Source organism: Pan troglodytes, chromosome 2 (genome assembly GCF_028858775.2).
Source record: "Pan troglodytes isolate AG18354 chromosome 2, NHGRI_mPanTro3-v2.0_pri, whole genome shotgun sequence".
Lineage (NCBI taxonomy): Eukaryota > Metazoa > Chordata > Mammalia > Primates > Hominidae > Pan > Pan troglodytes.
Window position 1 is genome coordinate 127,100,112 of NC_086015.1, and position 22,025 is coordinate 127,122,136.

The following is a 22,025-nucleotide window of genomic DNA, read 5'->3' on the forward strand; positions in this document are numbered from 1 at the left end:
ACTTTATTGTTTCTTTTTTTTTTTTTTTTTGAGACAGAGTTTCACTCTTGTCCCCCAGGCTGGAGTGCAATGGCGCGATCTCAGCTCGCCGCAACCTCTGCCTCCTGGGTCCAAGTGATTCTCCTGCCTCAGCCTCCTGAGTAGCTGGGATTACAGGCCTACACCATCATGTCCAGCTAATTTTTGTATTTTGAGCAGAGACAGGGTTTCACTATGTTGGCCAGGCTGGTCTCAAACTCCTGACCTCAGGTGATCCATCTGCCTTGGTCTCCCAAAGTGCTGGGATTACAGGTGTGAGCCGCAGAATCTGGCTCTTACTGTACTTTAAAATCACTGCTGGATGTTACTGTCTTCCTGTTCCACTAGAATGAAAATTACATGAGAGCAGGGACTTTGCCTCACTCCTCATTCAAAGAGCACTTGTTAAATGAATGAAAGTCATGCCTGGTAGAATGTCATGTCATGTTAGCCACATTGATGGGAGTTACATTCTTTTCTGGGGAAGGGGACTGAATTTTTCATAGAAACAATAACGTAAGAGATGGTTACACTATTGATCAAGGTCCTAATGCCCACCTTTTAAAGAAACATGATCAAACCCCATATTTAACTACAAGTTATATATCAAGCAATATAGAGCTCTCTAAAATACATGTGCTTTCATTAAAAAAAGAAAAATAATAATGAAGCATATGTAAATATAATTTGATATGATATATATCATAATTCATTGTTCAAAGTTATTATATCAAAAGCAGAATGATCATCTTCATTAAAAACACGGAATTCATAAGGCTGGGTTCGTTGGCTCAAGCCTGGAATCCCAGCACTTCAAGAGGCTGAGGTGGGAGCATTGCTTGAGCCCAGGAGTTTGAGGCCAGCCCTGACAACACAGCAAGATCCCATCTCTACAAAGAATTCAAAAGCTGGATATGGTGGTGTGTGCCTATAGTCCCAGCTACTTAGGAGGCTGAGGCAGGAGGATTGTTTAAGCCTGAGAGGTCGAGGCTGCAGTGAGCTATAATTGTGCCGTTGCACTCCAACCTGGGCAACAGAGCAACACCCTGTCTCAAAAAAAAAAAAAAAGAAAAAAAGAAAAAAAAAGTCATAGAATTCAGATAAGAGACTTTCCACTGACATCTCTGAAAATACCTATGGAGGAAACTACAGGTTACTTGCCCTTTTGAAACATCTATTGAGAAATGTTGGTAGGGAGAGTGTTAGAAAGTAGTAGGGCATGGAGATACACCTGTGGTGTCCAGGAGGGCAGCATGGAGCCACCCAACTTCTGCAGATCTATCTCCCCTGCCAAGATTGTCTGGAGTCAGGAGAGACTTCTTGTTGCAAGGAAAAGATAAGCAGAAGATCCCCACCCGTCCCCATTGGCATTGCAAACACCTACAGTCCTTACAACAGGAGAATCCCACAGTCCTTACAAGTCCTGGGCCCAGTTTGGAGAGCCACTGGAATTCACACAGCCACATTGCCCTGATTTAGGAGCACAAAGTATGCCTTCCCATCTCTCCCATCCCTTGTGAGCCAAGCTGCTGCAGCAAGGCACAATCTTGAGACCTCAGCCACCTCTGGATTGCATCCTGCTCTGGGGGCCAGTAAGTACTGCACCTTCCAGCACTGGAGCTCCATTTTCCTTACACCAAGCTTACATGGGTGGCTGTAGCCACAACCCCAGTTGCATGGGCCCAAGATCAGCTGTGACTCTGGTCCTGTACAGCAGGGAAACCAACCCCTGCCATTGCACTTCCAGCCAGAGGAACAATCTGTCAGTTCTGCCTGGGGCAAACCCACCCTTGAGCCAGCCAAATGGTTGCATGCCCTCCTCTAAATAGGAGAGGCCCCTGAGGCTTCAAGCAGTTGATATGCCCCTGCACCAGCAAAGTGGCTATGCATCCACACTCTGGACCTGAGAAACAGCTCCATAATAGCATCCCCCCTTTGCAGGCATGTCCCTGGCTTGCCTAGTGGCCCTGTACCACCCCCACCCCCAAAAAAGGGCCTGAGAAACCCACAGGACATTCCTGGCAGGTATGCCCTTATGCCAGCTGAGCAGCTTTGCACCTGGGTCCCAAACCTAAGAAACAACACTGTGGACCACCCCCAGCAGATATTCTCCCAGGCTGGCTGAGCAGCTGTCTGTCCACGTCCCAGCCTGAGATACAGCCCTGTGGGCCACCTCTGGCAGGCATACCACCACACCAGTTGAGCAGCCTTGCACCTGCATCCTGGGCCTAATAAGCAGCTGCATGGGCTGCCCCTGGCAGACACATCACCAGGCTGGCTGAGCAGCTATAAGCCCATGTCCTGAGATGAAGAAAGAGCCCCATGGGCCATCCCCAGCAGACATGCCCCCCAGCCAATCAGGCAACCATGCAGCTGTCACAAGCATGAGAAACAGACCTATAGGTAGTCCCCAGCAAACACAACCTGAGTCCAGCCAAGTGGACTTCTTTCAGCATCCTGTCCTGAGTCTGAAAAGCAGCCCCACAGACCACTCCTGACAGGCACACTAGGTTGGCCAAACATCTGCATGCTCATGCTCCTGGCCGAAATAACAGCCCTGGGCTCCCAAACCCAGCAAGCTAGACCCAAATTTGGTCAATCCATCCTTTACATTTATATCCTCCAACCTTAGAAATAGCCCAGCAAGCCCAGCCTGGCAAAGCTGCACCACTGTCACCACAAACTCTTTCAGCCTAGGTCACTAAGAAACCACAAATACCACTAGTGTGGATTACAGGTGAAGAAACTAACAGAGACTACACTAATGCATCCACCTAGAACCCAGGCAAATGCACCCCACTGAACCGACATCACAAGACACATTCATATAAGTCTTTCTCTACAAAGCCTACTTCATAAAATTGGAAGAGGCAACTTTTCCACCAGATGCATAGAAATCAATGTAGAAACACAACCATAAAAAAATCAGAAAATATGTTACCTCCCAAGAAAAATAGTAATTATCTAGTAACAGACTCCAATCATAAGGAAATATATGAAATGCCAGAAAAACAATTCGAAATAATAATCTTAAGGAAAATCAGTGAGATAATCTGATGAAATCAGGAAAATAATTGAAGATTTGAATGAGAAATTCAACAAAGAGATGGATATCATTTAAAAAGAACTAAAAGGAAATCAATTAATGCAATAAAAATTAGCAGAAAACTTCCTAAGTCTTAGGGGAGAGATGGACATTTGGGTCTAGAAAGCTCAAAGAACCCCAGATAGATAAAACCCAAACAGGTCCTCACTAAGGCACATTATAATCAAATTGTCAAAAGTCAAAGACAAAGAAAGAATTTTAAAAGCATCAAGAGAAAAGCACCAAGTTACATATAAGGGAATCTCTGTTAGACTAACAGGAGATTTCTCAAAAGGAATCTTACAGGCCAGGAAAGAATAGAATTTAAACTATTGAAAGAAAGAAGGGGAAAACTCTGTCAGCGAAGAATATTATACCCAGCAAAGCTAACCTTCAGAAATGAAGAAGAAATAAAATATTTCACAGACAAGCAAAAAGTAAAGGAATTCATCACCACTAAACTGGCCTTACAAGAAATGCTCAAGGGATTCTTACATCTGGAAATGAAAAGATGAAAAACACCATATATATATATATATATATATAAAGACTCTACCAAAAAACTTAGAACTGATAAACAAATTTAGTAAAGTTACAGGATACAAAATTAATATACAAAAATGAGTAGCATTTCTACACACAAGCAACAAACTAGCTGAAAAGAAATCAAGAAAGCAATCCCATTTACAATAGCTACTAAAAAAAAATAGGAATAAATTTAACCAAGGAGGTGAAAGACCTCTACAAGGAAAACTACAAAACACTGATGAAAGAGATTGAAGAGGATACAAACAAGTGGAAACGCATCCTATGCCCATGGATCAGAAGAATTAATATTGTTAAAATGACAATATTATCCAAAGCAATCTACAGATTGGATGCAATTCCTATCAGAATACCAATGAAATTCTTCACAGAAATAGAAAAAAAAAATCCTAAACTTTGTATGGAACAATGAAAGGCCCTAAATAGCCAAAGCAGTCCTGACCAAAAATGACAAAGCTGGGGGTATCACACTACTAGACCTCAAAATATACTACAAAGTTGTAGTAACCCAAACAGCATGGTATTAGCATAAAAACAGACACATAGACCAACGGAACAAATAGAGAACCCAGAAATTAATCCACATAGGTACAGCCAATTGATTTTTGACAAAGGTACCGAGAACATCTTTGGGAAAAGGATACTCTCTTGAATAGATGGTGCTGGGAAAACTGGATATCCAAATGCAGAAGAATAAAACTAGACCCTCCACCGCTCATCCTATACAAAAATCAATTCAAAATGGATCAAAGACCTAAATGTAAGACCTGAAATGATAAAATTACTAGAAGAAAACGTAAGGAAAATGCCTCAGAACATTGGTCTGGGAAAATATTTTATGAATAAGACCTCAAAAGCACAGGGAACAAAAGCAAAAATAAACAAATAGTATTATATCAAATGAAAATGTTTCTGCATAGCAAGGGAAGCAAATAAAACAAATAGTGAAAAAACCTACAGGATGGGAGAAAATATTTGCAAACTACTCACCTGACAGGGGATTAATATCCAGAATATACAAGGAACTCAATTCAACAGCAGAAAAACAATCTGATTAGAAAATGGGCAAATGATATGAACAGACATTTCTCAAAAGAAGAAATATAAATTGCCAACAAATATATGGAAAACTGCCCAACATCACTAATCATCAGGGAAATACAAATCAACACCACAATGAGGTATCATCTTATCCCAGTTAGAATGGCTATTTTCAAAAAGACAAACAACAAATGCTGGCAAGGATGAGGAGAAAAGGAAACTCATATACTCTTGGTGGGAATATAAACTAGTATAGCAACTATGAAAACCAATATAGAGGTTCTTCCAAAACTAAAAATAAAACAACCATATGATCCAGCAATTCTACTACTGGAAATTTATCCAAAAGAAAAAAGGAAATCATCAAAGAGACGTCTGTATCCCCATGTCTACTGCAGCACTATTTACAATAGCCAAGAAATGGGATCAATGCAGGTATCCAACAGAAGATGAATGGATAAATAAAATGTTGTATAGATACACAATGGAATACTATTCAGCCATAAAAAAGAATGAATCCTGCCATTTGCGGCAACACGGATAGAACTGGAGGACATTATATTAAGTGAGATAAGCCAGGAACAGAAAGTTAGACACGGTGTGTTCTCATTCATATGTGAAAGCTAAAAAATATTGATCTCAAAGAAGTAAAAAAGTAGAACAGAGCATACTAGAGGCTGGGAAGGGTAGGAAGAAGGGTGGGAGAGGGAGAGATTTCTAAAGGATACAAAATTACAGCTAGATAAGAAGAATAAGTTCTACTGTTCTATACCATGGTAGGATGACTATAGTTAACAATAATATATTATATAGTTTCAAATAGGTAGAAGAGGATATTGAATGTTTCAAACATAAAGAAATGATAAATGTTTGCAATGATGGATATGCTAATTGCCCAGATCTGATCACCATATATTAATTGTATCAAAACATCACTATGTACTCCATGAATATGCACAACTATTATTTGTAAATTTTTAAAAATTAAATTAAATTTAAAAAATGTTTACATCTTGCTAAGGAGTCCTGTATTACCTATGAGTGTCCCATTGGCTCAGACTTTAAGGGACTCACAGAGAAGGGCATGAGTTCTAGACTGCCTTTGCACTGACCAGATGTATCTCAAGAGCTTTGCTCACATGGCCCCAATGATGTGAAGAAAGGAATACTGGGTGAGTCCTATGGTGTCATGTGCCCCTAGGCTTTAAAACTGAAGTTTTATCGCATTTTTATTTACTTCTTTTCCTCACTGCAAATGTCCCTGTCACAGCATAAAGTAGGTGACTAAACAAAGAGGGCTTCTGGCATAGCCCGCTCACCAGTACCAGAGGCACTACTTTCATCCTGACTTTTGGCCAGGCAGATGTGTCTTTAAAATAGAAGGGACTTGCATTATTTTGTGCATCCTTTGATCTTCTACCTATGGTGCTTCACAGTGTGAAAAGCCTTAAGGCTTTCCTTTAAAGGACGCCTTGCTCATACGTTCAGTGTTCGCTTTGGTCCAGCCTCCCACAAATCCTAAAATAAAGCCCCCATCTGAGCCACATATGCTGTGTTTTCTTTCAGGCAGTAGCAGGACACTGCTTTTCCCTTTATCAGCCATATTAGAGTCCAACCTTATAGTCACTTTTTAAAAAATTCCTTTAATGTTATGGGATTTATTTCCTTAACAAAAGAGCAGACCCTACATACTTCGATATGTCTTTCAAAGTAATCTAAGAAGCTATTCCCTCAAGTCAATGATGGGGCCATAGTTCAAAGCAGGTTTAGCACCATGGGGGAAATTATCAGTATTATTTTTTTGAAATCACAGACCACACTTCCTGTTATTAATTCATGCCTCCCCATGTCCACCACCCACCAACCTTCTCACTTTCTTTGTTTCACTGGTATTGGTTTTGGCCCTGCCAGCCTCCTCTGCACTGAGAGTTAACTGACACCCTCACCCCAGGCTGATGTTAGCTGAGGACCCCTGAAGTACTGTAGTAGTTAGACCCTAAGGAGGGGGTCAAGGGTAGCAGCGGGAAACCACCTTCCTCACTGCTAAAGCTGCAGAAAGCAATGGAAACACCCTAAGCCCCAAATTACACATATGAAATCCCAAACGATCACCCACATTTTGGAATATTATTTAGAATATTTACTATTGTACAGCTGCCCAAAGAAGGCACTGTCTTTGTTAAACAGGCTCACTCTACACCTATTATCACACAGGATTTCTCACCAAACAGAGTGCAGGTGACCAGGTTATGGATAGTGCTCTGGAAGCTGCTCAGTCCCACAGAACTAGCTATGGTTATGGGTCCAGGTAACACAAAGTTCCACCTGTGTTCCATCCCCAACAATGCCTGCTTGCCAAGGAACCATGGAGTCAAAGGAGAAATCAAAACCAGAGTTAGTCAGAGCAGCCTCCTGGAGCAGCAGGAAGAGAAAGTTTTCAGCCAGCTTGGAAGGATGGAGTACCACAGCACGCAGTGTGAACAGTTTCTAGCAGCAGCCAGGGCACCCCGCAGGCCCTTAATCTTGTTTCCTGGCTAGTTCCAATGATGATTCCCACCACCTTCACCAGTTCAAGAATTCTGACCAGCTAAGCCAAGATCAACAGACAATGCTACAGCATACTGCCTTCACTCCTACCTGCCTGGGCAGCTGGCCAGGTGCCATCTCACCTTGGGGGCAGCAGTCTCTTCTGGGCACCTAGAAAGACACACAGCTCCCCTCTCTGCAGCCTCCTCAGGGTGGACTGAGGAGGAATGGTCAACAGCATAATGTAAACTATGTTCACTCACCACCGTCTTCTCTGTTGTTTGTTGTGGCAACTGAGCCAGTGGGACAGGAAAGGCGTCCTGAAGCTCTCAGCTGGGAAGCTCCTGAAGTTGCTCTGAACTGCAGCAGAGGCAGCCGGGAGCCACCTGGGTGGGTGGGAAGGAGGAAAGGAAAGCCAAATCAGAGACAGACACGCAAAAGGGATGTGGGAGCAGCTGGGAGGAGTACATCACTCTGGGACAGGCTATGTAGAAATAGGGAAGCATCCCAACAGTGACGATGGGTGGCTTTTATTACCGTGTGGGGGGGTTATACGTTTAGAGTTCAGGAACAATAGTTACAAGGAGAACCAGAACGAGGTACTTTCTTCCCCCACAGAGGACAGACGCAGAACCATGACGGTGGTACTCAGGGTAGATTGCAGGGTCTAGGGAGAGGCCCTCGCAGGGGTGAGGGAGGAAGGCCATGGGAGCTGCCTTCCTGCAGGTGAAAGGCAGTGCAGGTAGGTGGCTGTTGGGGCCTTCTGGAGGGAGCTGGCTCCTGGCTATCAGGGATCTGGCTTCGGTGACATGGCCAGGGGAATAAAGGGCTGACAGGGCAGGAAAAGAAACACCAACACACTGGGAAAGCACTGTGCTTCTAGAGGAGTGTCTCTCCTACCTCCACTGTCCCAGGGCTGGGCTGATATGCTCTGTTCCCCCAGCACCACACCAAGGCGGAACACGGGACCCCCCCGCTCAGCTTGGCCCAGGCTCCTGAAGTTCCCCCTTCTCCTCCCTTCAGACACTTTTGTTTTCCTCTGAGGGCAAATCTCACTTCTTAAGAGGGAAACAAATACCTACAGTAAGTAGCAATTCCATTTCCTCAGAGGGACAAATAACTTATTTCAGAGCCCTCCATAAGCTACCCATCCAGATGGTGTGTTAATTTGAAAAGGACAGTTTGAAAATCTAAAGGAAATCAAGCCCTCACAATGGCATTTGCTGTTTTTGAATGTTTTCTGTTCCCTCCCAAAATTTATGTTGAATCTTAATCCCTGATGCAACAGTGTTAAGAGGTAGGACCTTTAGAAGGTGATTAAGTCAAGAGGGCAGAGCCCTCGAGAATAGGATCAGCAACCTTATAAAGGGGCTGGAGCGAACTGGTGAGGCCCTTTTTTGCTCTTCTGTCTTCTGCCAAGTGAGGACAAAGCAACTTGGCACCATCTTGGAAGCAGAAAACAGCCCTCACAAGACACCAAATCTGCTGGTGTCTTGATCTTGGACTTCCATTTTCCAGAACTGTGAGGAAAAAAATTTCTACTATTTGTAAATCACCCAGCCTCAGGTATTTTGTCATAGCAGCACAGATAGACTAAGACAGCATTTCAGCAGGGGACTTCCACACTGAAAAAGTCCTTACACAATCCCTTAATAAATCACAAAGGAGACAGAGAGGGTGGAAACCCTGAGTTTAGGGTTGTGGCTTCCCCTGACACTTTGAGGGACACTTTGAAAAGGAAACAGGAGAGACGGGTCTCTCAAAGAAGGGGCAGGATAAGGTGGAATTCCCACCCCATTACAGTCCCACAGCCAGGTGCTCTTTTCCACCTGGACAGGAAGTGTCAGCAGAAAGTTCATTTCAGGAATGCCAGCCTTGTCTGCACCCAGTTGCTCCCTGTAATCTGTTTGGCCACAGGACCAAATGAGAGCTCAAGCAGAACAGGTGTTTCTATAAGGAATGGTTTCCACATGTCTCATAAGCTAATCCAGGCAATCCCAGCAGGACTTCTCTTGATCTTGAAGAGAAAGGTCAAGCTCAGGACATCTGCTGCCACCCCACTCAATGTATATCCATCTCTGGTGAAGGTTTAGGGATACCTATCGCTTCTTAGTTCCTTAACCTCGACCCCACCTCCAGTGAGCACACCTGGCCCTTCATTCTCAGCAGCCCCCTTCCGCTTTCTACCAGCCAGAGGAGCCTCCAAACCTGCTGCTCTTCCTGTCCTCAGTTCCCTACCCTGCCCCATGCACACGGGAGGCCCCTGGGTGCTCTGTCATTCCCGTTCTTTTGCCCAGCTGATTAGGCCACATCTGGCTATTATTTCACAACTCACCTGCACCACAGACACTTAATACTCTCCTGCTTCTCAAATAATTAGAAGCCACTCACAAGAAAACAAAAAATAAAGCTGTTAATTATTTAAAAATTAAAACTATATAAAAGCTGATAATATGGGCGAAATGATTTTCTAAGCTAATTTTTCAACCCTATCAAGCATTACATCTATCCCCGAGTTCCCTGACACTCATGGCAAAAAAGGAAACAAGAGAGGTCACACAATTCTCCTTGTCAGATGAGGACACGAAGCCACTTCATCAGGTGACAGGGCCCTCCAGTGCTAACCTCCAAAAGGTCTCTCTCCAGAGAGAGGACTGAACAACACAATGGACAATTCTACCAATAGGGTTTTCAAAAGGAAACATTTGGCATTTCATTACTGTTTTTTGTTTGTTTGTTTGTTTGTTTTTTGTTTCTTGGAGACAGATCTTGCTCTGTCGCCCAGGCTTGGGTGTGCAGTGGTGCAATCTCAGCTCGCTGCAACCTCTGCCTCCCATGTTTAAGTGATTCTTGTGCCTCAGTCTCCCAAATAGTTGGGACTACAGGTGCACGCCACCATGTCCTGCTAATTTTTGTATTTTTAGTAGAGATGGGGTTTCACCATGTTGGCTAGGCTGGTCTTGAACTCCTGACCTCAAGCGATCCACATGCCTCGGCCTCCCAAAGTGCTGGCATTACAGGCGTGAGCTACTGCTCCCAGCCTCAGAGTTTGGTAACTTTTTAATATCAACATTTGATAAAAAGGAAAATAATAAAATATGTCTTGGGATTTTTGCAGGGATCTAAAGCAAAGGTCTGGACAGGTAATTTAATAAAGGTCTTGGTGGTTCTCAGTGGAAAGTTGAGTTGCCCTCATCACCCATCCTGGAGGTGGGGGTGCAGGTGGGTAAAGGTGGTGCAGGCAGGTTGCACGGGGTTAAGGGTTAGGGGGATTGAGGGAGCATTGGGATGTGCAGTGGGATTATTGACTGTCACAACGACTTGAGAACAAGGGAAAGGAGCTGAATGTCCTACATTAAATAGAATGCTCATTATAAAGAGCATTATAAAGCATTTTGTCTTGCCTAAAATGCTAATATAGCACCCCTGGAGAGAAACACTGGAAGGGAAATGAGTAATTAGCATGACTCTTCTAGTGCCTCCTCTAAAATACCAATTAAGTCTTTACAGGGAGTTGATGGCAGTGACCACAAGAATGTCTGCTCCCGGAAGTAGAGATGAAGGAGGATGCCAGGTTTCTGATATGTCAGCTCTGCTGGTGGTAAAGTGCATATTGTCTTATGAGGCATAACGAGCCTGAAGGGCATTGTTGGCTGGACAGAGAGCTGGGCAATGGTGCACTATAAGCATGCCCATGGAAAGGAACATAGCTCTCCTTTTATTTCTTTATATGTCTAAATGAAGACACAACTGGAACACAAAAACTACACATCAATCCATCGTAGGAGAAACTATTTTAGGATAGAGCAGTGTTTCTCAAAGTGTGGTCCCTAATTAGCATCACCTGGGAACTTGTTAGAAATGCAGATTATTGGGTCATACCCCAGACCTGCTGAATCAGAAACTCTGGGTGTGGGGCTGAGAAACCTGCGTATTGACAAGTCCTCCAGGTGACTCTGATGCAGGCTCAAGGTTGAGAACCACTGGTCTAGAAAGCCTGAGGTTCAATATGGCAATCAGTCACAAGAGAGATTTTAGAAATCCTGCTTCATCCCTGTGTAGAGTTTCTATTAGGCTCAGAGATGGAGGGGAATATTTGAATATGTCTGTGGCAGGCAACTGATCAGGAGTGGAAGACCTGAAGACAGAAGACCCCAGGGATGAGAAATAAGGACAAAGAGTAAATTATCAAGGGCCAATCTGAGCCTCAAGTTTAATTAACCATCCTAGGAAGATTTTGTTTTAATTTAACTTGTATTCCTGTTTGAATAGCAAATACAGTTATATGGTTTGAAATTGTTTTGGGGCTCAGAAAACAATACCCCAAAATGAAGGCTTCAGAAGCAGCCTCAGAAGCAAAAGTTTCTCTCTGACCTTCTTCTTCCCTCCTGTCTCTGGCCACTCATTCTCCTCCAAGGACACCAGAATCCCTCTTCCCCAAGGCAGGTTATAGAAACCAGAATCCCTTTTCCTTAAAGCCAGCCATGAAACCTAAAAATATTATTCTAACTTCTCCCCCTGGCCTTTCTGTGTAAAAACTGGCCATAAAGAAATTATCTGACCTACCTTGTTTGACTGTAGGTCATAAGAGCCCCATTCTAGAGAGAGTCTTGCCCCATCAAAAGAAAGAAATGCTGCACAGAGAGGAGGAATACAAACAGAAAGGCCTTGCTGAGTTTCCCTACTCAGTCTATTAGCATTAGATTATACCCTTTTTGTCCAATCATATTTTTACACAGTTGTCCACAGTTTATTGAACCTAAGCATAAAAATGAACAGTTTCCTTTGTATCTTTGGGTCTTCATTCGAAGGCTCCCATGTCATGGAAAACTATGATCAAATAAATTTATGTGCCTCTTCTATTATTAATCCACCTTTTGTCATTTGATGTTTAGTGAACCTTCAGAGGGCAAAGGAGAAGTTTTCCCTTGCCCCTTCAACTGAAAAGATACAAAAGTATATAGTGAAATGTCTTTCACCCACACCTGCTTCTAGGTACCCAGCTCCTAGGTATCCAGCACCAACTTCTCTTCCAGAATCAGCCATGTAATCACATCTTCTAGAGATATGTTTTGAAAATACATGTATATTTTTATACCCACTTTTTCTTAAATACAAATAATAACTTATTATACACACTCTTCTACACCTTGCTTTATTTTGCTTAATATATTTTGGGGGTTATGCCATACCAGAAACATCAAGAAACACTTAGAAGTGTTCTGAGTGTCTGGAAACATACAACACTCCAGGGCATGGGTATCTTTCCTGCAGATAAGGAGCACCTGGTAGGCTACCACATGATGTTTGTGGATTTCTTAGTGAACCTCCTGTAGGAAAGCTGTACTAAAATTCTCAGTTTGGAGAACTCTCCACAGGCCTACTTGTATTTTGTTTTATAACAGAAGGAGGTAATATGGAAACTCTCAGCCAGGTCATTAAAATTCAACAGTATCACTACCAGATAACACTAGTACCTGGTGGGTCAGGCGTCCAAGGACACACAGCAGAGAGGAGTTTGACCACTAGGTAGAACTCAAAGCATCAGGATGACTTGGAACTTTTAAAATTTATAAGACTAATAACTATAAATTACAAAATACATGGAAAGATAAAGACATGGACTAATTAAGAACACTTCCTACTTAATAGAGTCATTTTCCAACACTTAGAATCAAGTATGTAACACGGGACAAAATAATAATTCCTATCCTTCCACCAGCTTCAGTTATAGTAACATTTCTTTTTATTTTTTTGAGACGGAGTTTTGCTCTTGTTGCCCAGGCTGGAGTGCAATGGTGCAGCTCACTGCAACCTCCACCTCCTGGGTTCAAGCAATTCTCCTGCCTCAGCCTCCTGAGTAGCTGGGTTACAGGCATGCACCACCATGCCTGGCTAATTTTGTACTTTTAGTAGACACAGGGTTTTACCATGTTGGTCAGGCTGGTCTCGAACTCCTGACCTCAGGTGATTCACCCCCTTGGCCTCCCAAAGTGCTGGGATTACAGGTATGAGCCACTGCGCCCAGCCTGTAACATTTCCTTCAGAATTATTTTTGTTCTATACACCCTTCAGCACCATCAGTAAGATGTCTGGCTCCTTCCTGATTCTAATCAGAGTTTTATCAATGTGGCCTTTGAACATAAAAGATGAAGTTGTATATATTATATATACATATTATATATAATTATATATTATATATTACATATAATATATATTATATATAATACATATTATATATATATATGCTCTATTGAGATATAATTCATATACCATACAATTTAAAGTCTTCAAATCAATGCTTTTTAAGTATAGTCAAAGAGTTGTACAGTGATCACCTCAATGAATTTAGTGCACTTGCATCACCTGTAAAAGAAATGCCATACCTATTCACAGTCACTCCCCATAACCTACCCTAAGGTTTCCCAACCCTAGGCAACCAATAGTCTACTTTCTGTTTCTATGGATTAAGGATGGCTTCAACAGGCTCACAAGCACACTCAACACAACTGGGGAAACAAAATCAGTGATTTTGAAGATGAGTCAACAGAAATTATCCAAACTAAAACACAAAGAAATAAAAGAGTAGGGGGAAAAAAAGAAAACAAAGAATCTAAAAGCTATGGAATAATATCAAATGGTCTAAAATGCATATAATTGGAATCTCAGAAAGAGAAGAAATAGAGGATGAGTCAGAAGAAATACTTACATAATAATTAAGCATTTTCCAAAAATAATGAAGGACATCAAACCACAAATCCAAAAATCTCAGAGTACTTCAAGCAGTATAAATACAAACAAAAACAACCAAACACACCTAGGCATATAATCTTCAAGTGGCTGAAAATCAAAGGGAAAGAAACAATCTTAAAGGCAGACAGGGTGAGGGAATACATGAAAGCATACTTCTCATCTGAAAAAGTGCAAACTCAAAAAACAACAAAGGAAGTCTTAAAGGTACTGAAAGAAAGAACCCTGTCAATCTGGAATTCCATACTCCTGAAAATATTTCTCAAAAATAAAAGAAAAATACAGACTTTGGAAACTAAATGAAAAGCTGAGAGAATTCATTATTAACAAACTTGCATAACGAGAACTAGAAAGAAACTTCTTCAGGCAGAAGGGATATGTCAGACAGAATTTGAATCCAAACAAATAAACTAAGATCTCCAGAAATGGTTAAAATGAAGGTAAATATATAAGACATTTTTTAAAATGTTTAATTGCTCTAAAAGATGATTGACTTTTTAAAGTAAAAATAGTAGTAATGTACTATGGGTTTATAGGGTATGTAAAAGAAAAATGCATAACAACAACAGCACAAGAGTTGAGAAGGAAGAACTTGGAGTATAATATTCTAAGGTTTTTATACCATAAGTGAAGTGATATAATTGGAAAGTAGACTGTGATGAAAGATATGTGTTGTAAACACTAGAGCACACATTACATTTTTAAAAAGAAGTATAATGATAAGCCAATAGTGGAGATAAAATGAAATAATAAAAATTCTCAGCTGGATGTGGTGGCTCATGCCTGTAATCCCAGCACTTTGGGAGGCTGAGGCAGGCAGATCAACTGAGGTCAGGAGTTTGAGACCAGCCTGGCCAACATGGTGAAACCCCATCTCTACTAAAAATACAAAAATTAGTCAGGCATGGTGGCATGTGCCTGTAGTCCCATCTACTTGGGAGGCTGAGGCAGGAGAATTGCTTGAACTTGGGAGGTGGAGTGGCAGTGAGCAAGATTGTGCCACTGCACTCCAGCCTGGGCAACAGAGCGAGACTCCACCTTAAACAAAACAAAACAAACAAACAAATCTCAATAAATACAAAGGCAAGCAGAAAAAGAGGATAAAAGGGACAAGAAAAAGATGAAACAAAAAATATTTATGATAGTTTTAATCCAATCATATCAATAATTGCATTAATTATAAATGGCCTAACTACATAAATTAAAGATTGTTAGACTGTATAAAAAAGTAAGACCCAATTATATGCTATCCACAAAAAAAGCTCACCTTGAATATAAAGACAGAAATGGGTTAAAAATAAAACAATGGAAAAAGATATAAATGTAAGCACTAATCAAAAGAAAACTGAAATGGCTATATTAATATCAGACAAAGCAGATTTCAGGAAAAGGAATATTACCAGGGATAAAGAGAGTAATTTCATAATGATAAAAGGATCAATTCACTAAGGAAATGTAACACTCCTAAATGTGTACACATCTAACACAGGGTTCCAAAATACATTATCCAAAAAGTCTTAGGCCTGAAAGGAGAACTAGGAAAATCCGCAATTGTAGTTAGAGATTTCAACAGTCCTCTCTCAGTAATTGATAAAACAAGTACACAGAAAATAAGTAAGGATTTAGAAAGGTGAACACCACTATCAACCAACTTGACTGAATTGACACTTGACCCAACAAATGCAAAATACACATTGTTTTCAAATGCAAATGAAAGATTTATCAAGATAGACCATATTCTGGGCTACTAAACAAACCTGAATCAAATTAAAAGAAGTGAAACCACATAGAAATATTCTCTGATCGTTATGAAATTAAACTAAAACTTAGTAACAGGAAGGTATCTAACAAATTCCTAAAATGCTTGCAGATTAAACAACACATTTCCAAATAACTCACAGTTCAAAAAATAAGTCACAATGAATATTAGAAAATATTTCAAATGGAATGGACATAAAAAGGCACAATATGTCAAATTTGGGGGGATGCAGGAAAAGGTCAGAAGAAAATGTGTAGCATTAAGTGCTTATATTAGTAAAGAAGGAAAGTATTAACTCAGTGATCTAAGCTTCTACTTTAGGATAAACTAGAAAAAGAACAAATTAAAACCAAATTTCTCAGAAAGAAGGAAATAATAAAGATAAAAGCAGAAATCAATAACAATGAAAAGAAATAAAATCAATGAAGCCAAACGTTTGGTTTTTGGAAAGATCAATAAAATTGGTAAGCCTGTAGGAGGCTGATCAGGAAAAAAAGAAAGATGGTACAAAAATAAATCTCAGGAATAAAATAGAGAACATCACTACAAATCTTACAGACATTATATATATATATATGAATCCATATATATAGAACAAGTCTCTCTCTATATATATATATAAACAAATCTATGTCATAATATAAAAACTTGACAACTTAGATAAAATACAAAAATTCACTGAAAGACACAAACTACCAAAATTCCCACAAGAAGAAATAGAGAACCTCAATTAAAGAAATTTTATGAGAGCAACATTACTTGATATGAAAATAAGATAAAGACATTATAAAAAAAAAACCATGGAACAATATTCTTCATAAATATAAACACAAAAATCCTCAACAAAATATTGGCAAATCAAATTCAGCAATATATTTTGAAAAAAATATATTATTATTCTGTGTGGTTTATCCTGAAAATGTAAGGCTGGTTCAACAACTGAAAATCAGTGTAATTTACAGTATCAACTTAGTGACAAAGAAGAAAACTACATAATCATTTTATTTAGATATTTAAAAATCAGACAAAATTCCATTTTCATTCATGATTCTGGGCAACTGCTTTAGTCTGAATGCAAAAAACTGGAATTCCTTGTTTTAAAAAGGCAAAAGTTTCTTGGGGATCCAGAAGTCCTCTTATGAGACAGGTCTCAGGTAATGTTAGAAGATGGAGTACGAAGAAACAGATACATGGTGGAGACTTCAAACATATAATGAAATTATATTCATGATATGCTGTTCCAGAAAGAGCTTGTTACATATAGGCAGATTTCTATTGAATAAAAGAGGAGCTTCTTACTACCAGACCTCTGGACAAAGGCAGCAGCTTCATATTTCAGGTGGTAGATTCTTAAAACCACAAGTGTTCAAAAGGTCCTGGACAACTATCTGTGAAGGATGCTATAAAAGGTCTCCTATCTTAGATGGGAATATAGACTTGATGAATTAAAAGTTCTTCCTAGTGCTATAAAATAGTAGAGACAGAAAATCCAGTTGGCCTAACTAATGTTTATTAAGAGCTTGGTAAGGAAATATGAGATTAATCTATATTTTAAAAGTCATATTGCCTATGTTTACATAGTTTACACTAATAATTTAGTAGAGATGTATATTTCTATGGAATACCTTGTAAAAATATTTTTCTGTATATCCCTTTCTCCCTGCTTCTCACTCTAAAGAAGCTGATAAGTGATAGCTTAGTCCTTGCCTCATTAATACCTTCAACCACTCATTTTCTGTCAGTTCCTTTTTTTCTGTCTTCAGACATCCTCTCTTAAAAATACCAACAATGAGACCTACTCCCTTTTCTAGCTACCATCCTATTTCTAGCCTTTCTTTCCACTCATATGTTTTCAATGAGTCATCAACATCTCCTGCCACAATTTCCTTTCCACCCACTCCCTCTTTAACCCCCTACAATCAATCCAGTTCTTTTATACACCACCTACAAGGTCAGAATGCTAGGGTTTAGAGAGTTTGAGAGTGTCAGGAAGATATAACATTTGTACCCAAGGAGCTAATCAGAAAAAATCTACTTAAATCATCCAAATATCCACTAGGAAGAGACTAGAGACAGGGGTTAAAAAAGAGAACTAACATTTATTAGGTATCTTCTGGTATACTGTTGTGGTAGATTATCTCCTATCATGGCCATCAGCAATTCATCCATCCAGGTATACTCATGTCTCTCCAACTCTTAACTTCATCAGAAATCACGATAAATATAAATGGACCAAATTCACCCATTAAAAGACAGATAAAATATTATTATACAATATTATATACAATATCTATCTATATCTGTAGCTATATATTCCACCTATATACTATTCATAAGATGAACCTAGAAAACACAAAGGCATTGAAAATAATAAATGAAAAAATAAGTTAGGCAAAAACTAACCATAAAAGAGTTGGAATAAGTAAATTAATATCAGACAAAATAGACTTTAATATAATTAATCAGAAAGAGAATCACTATATAATAATAACAGAAGTGAGATAAAGAAGTAGAGAATACCCCTGGCATCATCAGTTTTAGAAATGGGGGTCTAGTAACTATCTCCAATATCACAGTTCAGAATCAGGCCAATTCTGCTCAATTTAATCCAATCTCACAATTATTTGTGTGAAAACTCCCAAATTTGTCACCATGGGCAAAAAAGCTTAATCTAATAGACATATATAGAACCCTATGCCTGATAATTACAAAATATGCATTACCCTTTTCAAACACATAGAAAATATTTTCAAAAATTAAACTGCAAAAGGCTATAATGCAAGTCTCAACAAATTCCAAAGAATCATATAGTCAATAACAAAAAACAAGATCAACTTGTCTGTTCATTTCCTCTGCCAATATCTTATCTCTCTGAAACTGCCTTATTTATTTGTACTTCTCTTTTGACATTGTTCATAGACATTGTGTCCACTTATGCAACACATTTGTATTAAATACTTACATACCAGTCAGTGTTCTAAGCATAGGGGATACATTAATGAACAAAGCAAAATAGACAAAGATCTCTCCTTTGAGGTGCTTACATTTCTAGCGTCACTTCTATCACTAGACTGCAAGTGCCCTAAGGCAAGACTATGTCTAATCCAGATTTGGCTAGCTCCCAATGTGCTGCTGGGACGGACACCATGTTGGATCTGACAAGGTACAGAACCCACACACTCTGATATTTAAGACAGAGGGCTTGCTGAGGCTTAAGGTATGATCTTCGGATAGTGTGGAATACAGCTTATCAGGCAGGGACCTAGAACCAGAAAGAGTAACAGAATCAACACACCCCTCACAACTCCCGTATCAGTAATTCAATAGCTCAAGTCTCAGCAGTCCATGGGTCAAAGCAAACTGAAGTCTAAACCATGTTGTCAAAGCAGAGATGCCGAAGACCAGATGTCAAAAATACTGGAAACAATGAAATCAGACAGATTAGGAGAAATAATCATATATTTTAATATGTCCTTGCAAATTGGGGCACAGTTTAAAGAGGCCAGATAAGCCAAGTGACTAGTGACCACATCTCACAAGTCTGTCTGGTTGTAAGGGCCCTTTCATCCTTCCTCTATGAGATAAGAATGAACATCCAGGTCTAAGAGCATCCAAGCTAGGGAGCAGGACAAGGAGACTATATATGTAGCTTGCTTCAAACAGATTCATGTTCTAATAGGAATAAGGGTAAGGTGGCTGGCTTTACAGAAAACTCCGCTACATTCCAGAATGGCAAGTTAACAGGCAGCATAACCAAGAAAGAAAAGGGCCTGAAAAAGAGAGATGCCTCCAACTTCTGACACAGGTTTAAAAGAAGACTGGTTCCTTCTGCAGAGACACATCCCTTTCCAAAGGCCGTATCAGTCCAGAGAGAAAGACCAAAACAAAAGCCCCACAGCAAGAAACAGGAAGGAAGGGGAACTATTCAAATTCCCTGCCCCTCTCCTCCAAAGCACACAATAGCTGGGACCTCTACTGGGGCATCATAGCTCCAAAGGAATCCTTCTGACATGGTGTTTTCTGTTTTTTAAGCCTCTGTTTGAGCACTGTCACTATGGCAACAAGGCTGGGATGCTTCTGCTCTAAGTGAGAGGGCTTATCCCTTCAAATATGCTTCTTGAGTCAGCAACAAAGGAACTCACTGAACCTCAACTAATCTCATATTCTCCTTGGAGACCTCTCTCAAAAGGCACTTTCCCTCCTTGCTCCCACAAATCTTCTAGGTTTATGCTCTGTGTTCAGCCAACAACCACATTCACATAATGATTGAGTTTACTCTCACACACCTATCTCGACCAAGCTCTGAGGTGTCCTCTTTAGTCACATAAGCCTCTCCCATACCTATTAAACGGAGACAAAGCAAGGACCTTTGTTTGGGGGAGGCCTCCCAGGAAGGCTAGTGGACATGGGCCCCCAAGCTAGGATGGAACAGAGGAATGAGGGGTAGGAGGAGCAGGAAGCCAACTTGTATAACTTTCTTTTCCAGAGGGAGGAATCCATGGTGGCATGTAGCCCTGGCAGGCCTGATCCTCACCACCTGGATCTGTCCTCAACCCGTCCTAGGCTAGCTGCTCTGTCTTGGCTCAGGTTCCACATCATTCCCAGCCACAGCTCTTTCAAGAGTAAAAGTTGGCTCTGGGGAATACATCCTCCCTGCCTTCAGAGGGGTCTTCCTTAGTCATGAGTTCTTAGAATCCTAAAATATAGGCCTACCTCTTATTAGTTTTATTACCTTAGGGAAGTCACTTACCTTTCTAAGCCTGTTACCTCATCTGTAAGACAGGAGCAATTGACCACTCCAGCGGGTTGTGATAAAGACGGAGGGGCAGGCATACATTCTACAACTCTTAGTTCTGTCTGCACCCAGCCCACTCTTCCCTCAGAAGCAGACAGTATCTAATCTTAGGAAGGTCGTAAGCACAGAGAAAAAAAGATGCACCAACCTCACCTTGATAACTCCAGCTCCAGTGTGTGTCACCATTTCTGGGTAATATATAACTCTTCTCCTCAGTTTTTTTTTTTTTTTTTTTAAAGACAGGATCTTGCTATGTTGCCCAAGCTAGCATGCAGTGGCTATTCGCAGGTACAATCACAGTGCACTGTAGCCTTGAACTCCTGGCCTCAAGCAATCCTCCTGCCTCAGCCACCTCAGTAGCTGGCACTGCAGGCATGAGCCACAGTGCCTGACCTCTCCACTAGTTTTCAAAGCAAACAAACAAATAAGAGAGGGTATTCAGTCTCTTTTGCCTTTATTGTAAGAGACAATGAGGTGACAGCAAAGATAATTCTAGGAAGCAAACTTCTGGGTTCTAGTCCTTTTTGCTCACCGAGTTCCTCAGCCTATCCTCCAGAGGACTGACCTCCCTGTGGAAAGGGGCTGCACAGGGCACTCTGTTAGGGTCCATTCCAACTCTAAGATCTCTGGGTCTTAGGTGAGTACCAAATGACCCATGAAATTTGAATAAAGAAGACTTTGCAGAGAGACTGGTACCCTCTAGGAGTGTCCTAAAACAGGGCAGATGAGACATGCAGGACACAAAGACTAGAAGCATCATTTATACCCAGGAAATATTTACCGCAAGGACATGTCAGGAGTCCATCCACCTCAGGCACAGAGTTCAAAGTTGACAATGCTGGGGAAATAGACATGAGCACCTTTTGGGTTTTCGTTTTGTTTTGTTTTGTTTTGTTTTTTTGAGACAAGGTCTCACTCTGTTGCTCAGGTTGGAGTGCAGTGGTGCAGTCACAGCTCACTGCAGCCTCAAACTCCTGGGCTCAAGCAATCCATCTGCCGTAGCCTCCCAAGTAGCCAGGACTACAAGTACACACCACCATGCCCAGCTATATTTTTTATTTTTTAGAGACAGGGTCTTGCTCTGTTGCGCAGGCTGGAGTACAATGGCAATCATAGCTAACTGCAGGCTCAGATTCCTGGACTCAAGCAATCCACCCATCTCAGCCTCCCAAATAGCTAGGACTACAGCCACACACTTCTATGCCCAGCTAATTCAAGCCATTAAAAAATTCCACCACCTCCCCACTGTTTAAAATAAATGTTTTATTTGGGAATAACATTATATTCTTAGAAAAATTTCAGACATGATACAGAGTCCCTGGTACTCTTCACTCTGTTTCCCCTAATGTTAATCTATTACATTACCATGGTACATTTTTCAAAACTAAGAAACCAGACTTTATTTGGATTTCACCAGTTTTTTAACTGATGTTATTTTTATGTTCCAGGATCTAATCCAAGATACCTCATTGCATTTAGGATAAAGCACTTTTTAATGGTGAAAG

At 40.6% G+C, this 22,025-nt stretch overlaps 1 protein-coding gene across 4 annotated transcripts in view; it reads right to left on the bottom strand.

Annotated features, from left to right (window-relative positions):
* The window catches only part of MYLK (myosin light chain kinase), a 272,113-nt gene that overhangs the window by 211,896 nt on the left and 38,192 nt on the right, over positions 1–22,025 (bottom strand). For all 4 annotated transcript variants that reach the window (XM_063806189.1, XM_016941768.4, XM_016941763.4 and 1 more), the window contains one exon: positions 7,480–7,602. The gene's annotated coding sequence lies outside the window, so the exon portion shown is untranslated. The remainder of the gene's footprint in view (positions 1–7,479; positions 7,603–22,025) is intronic.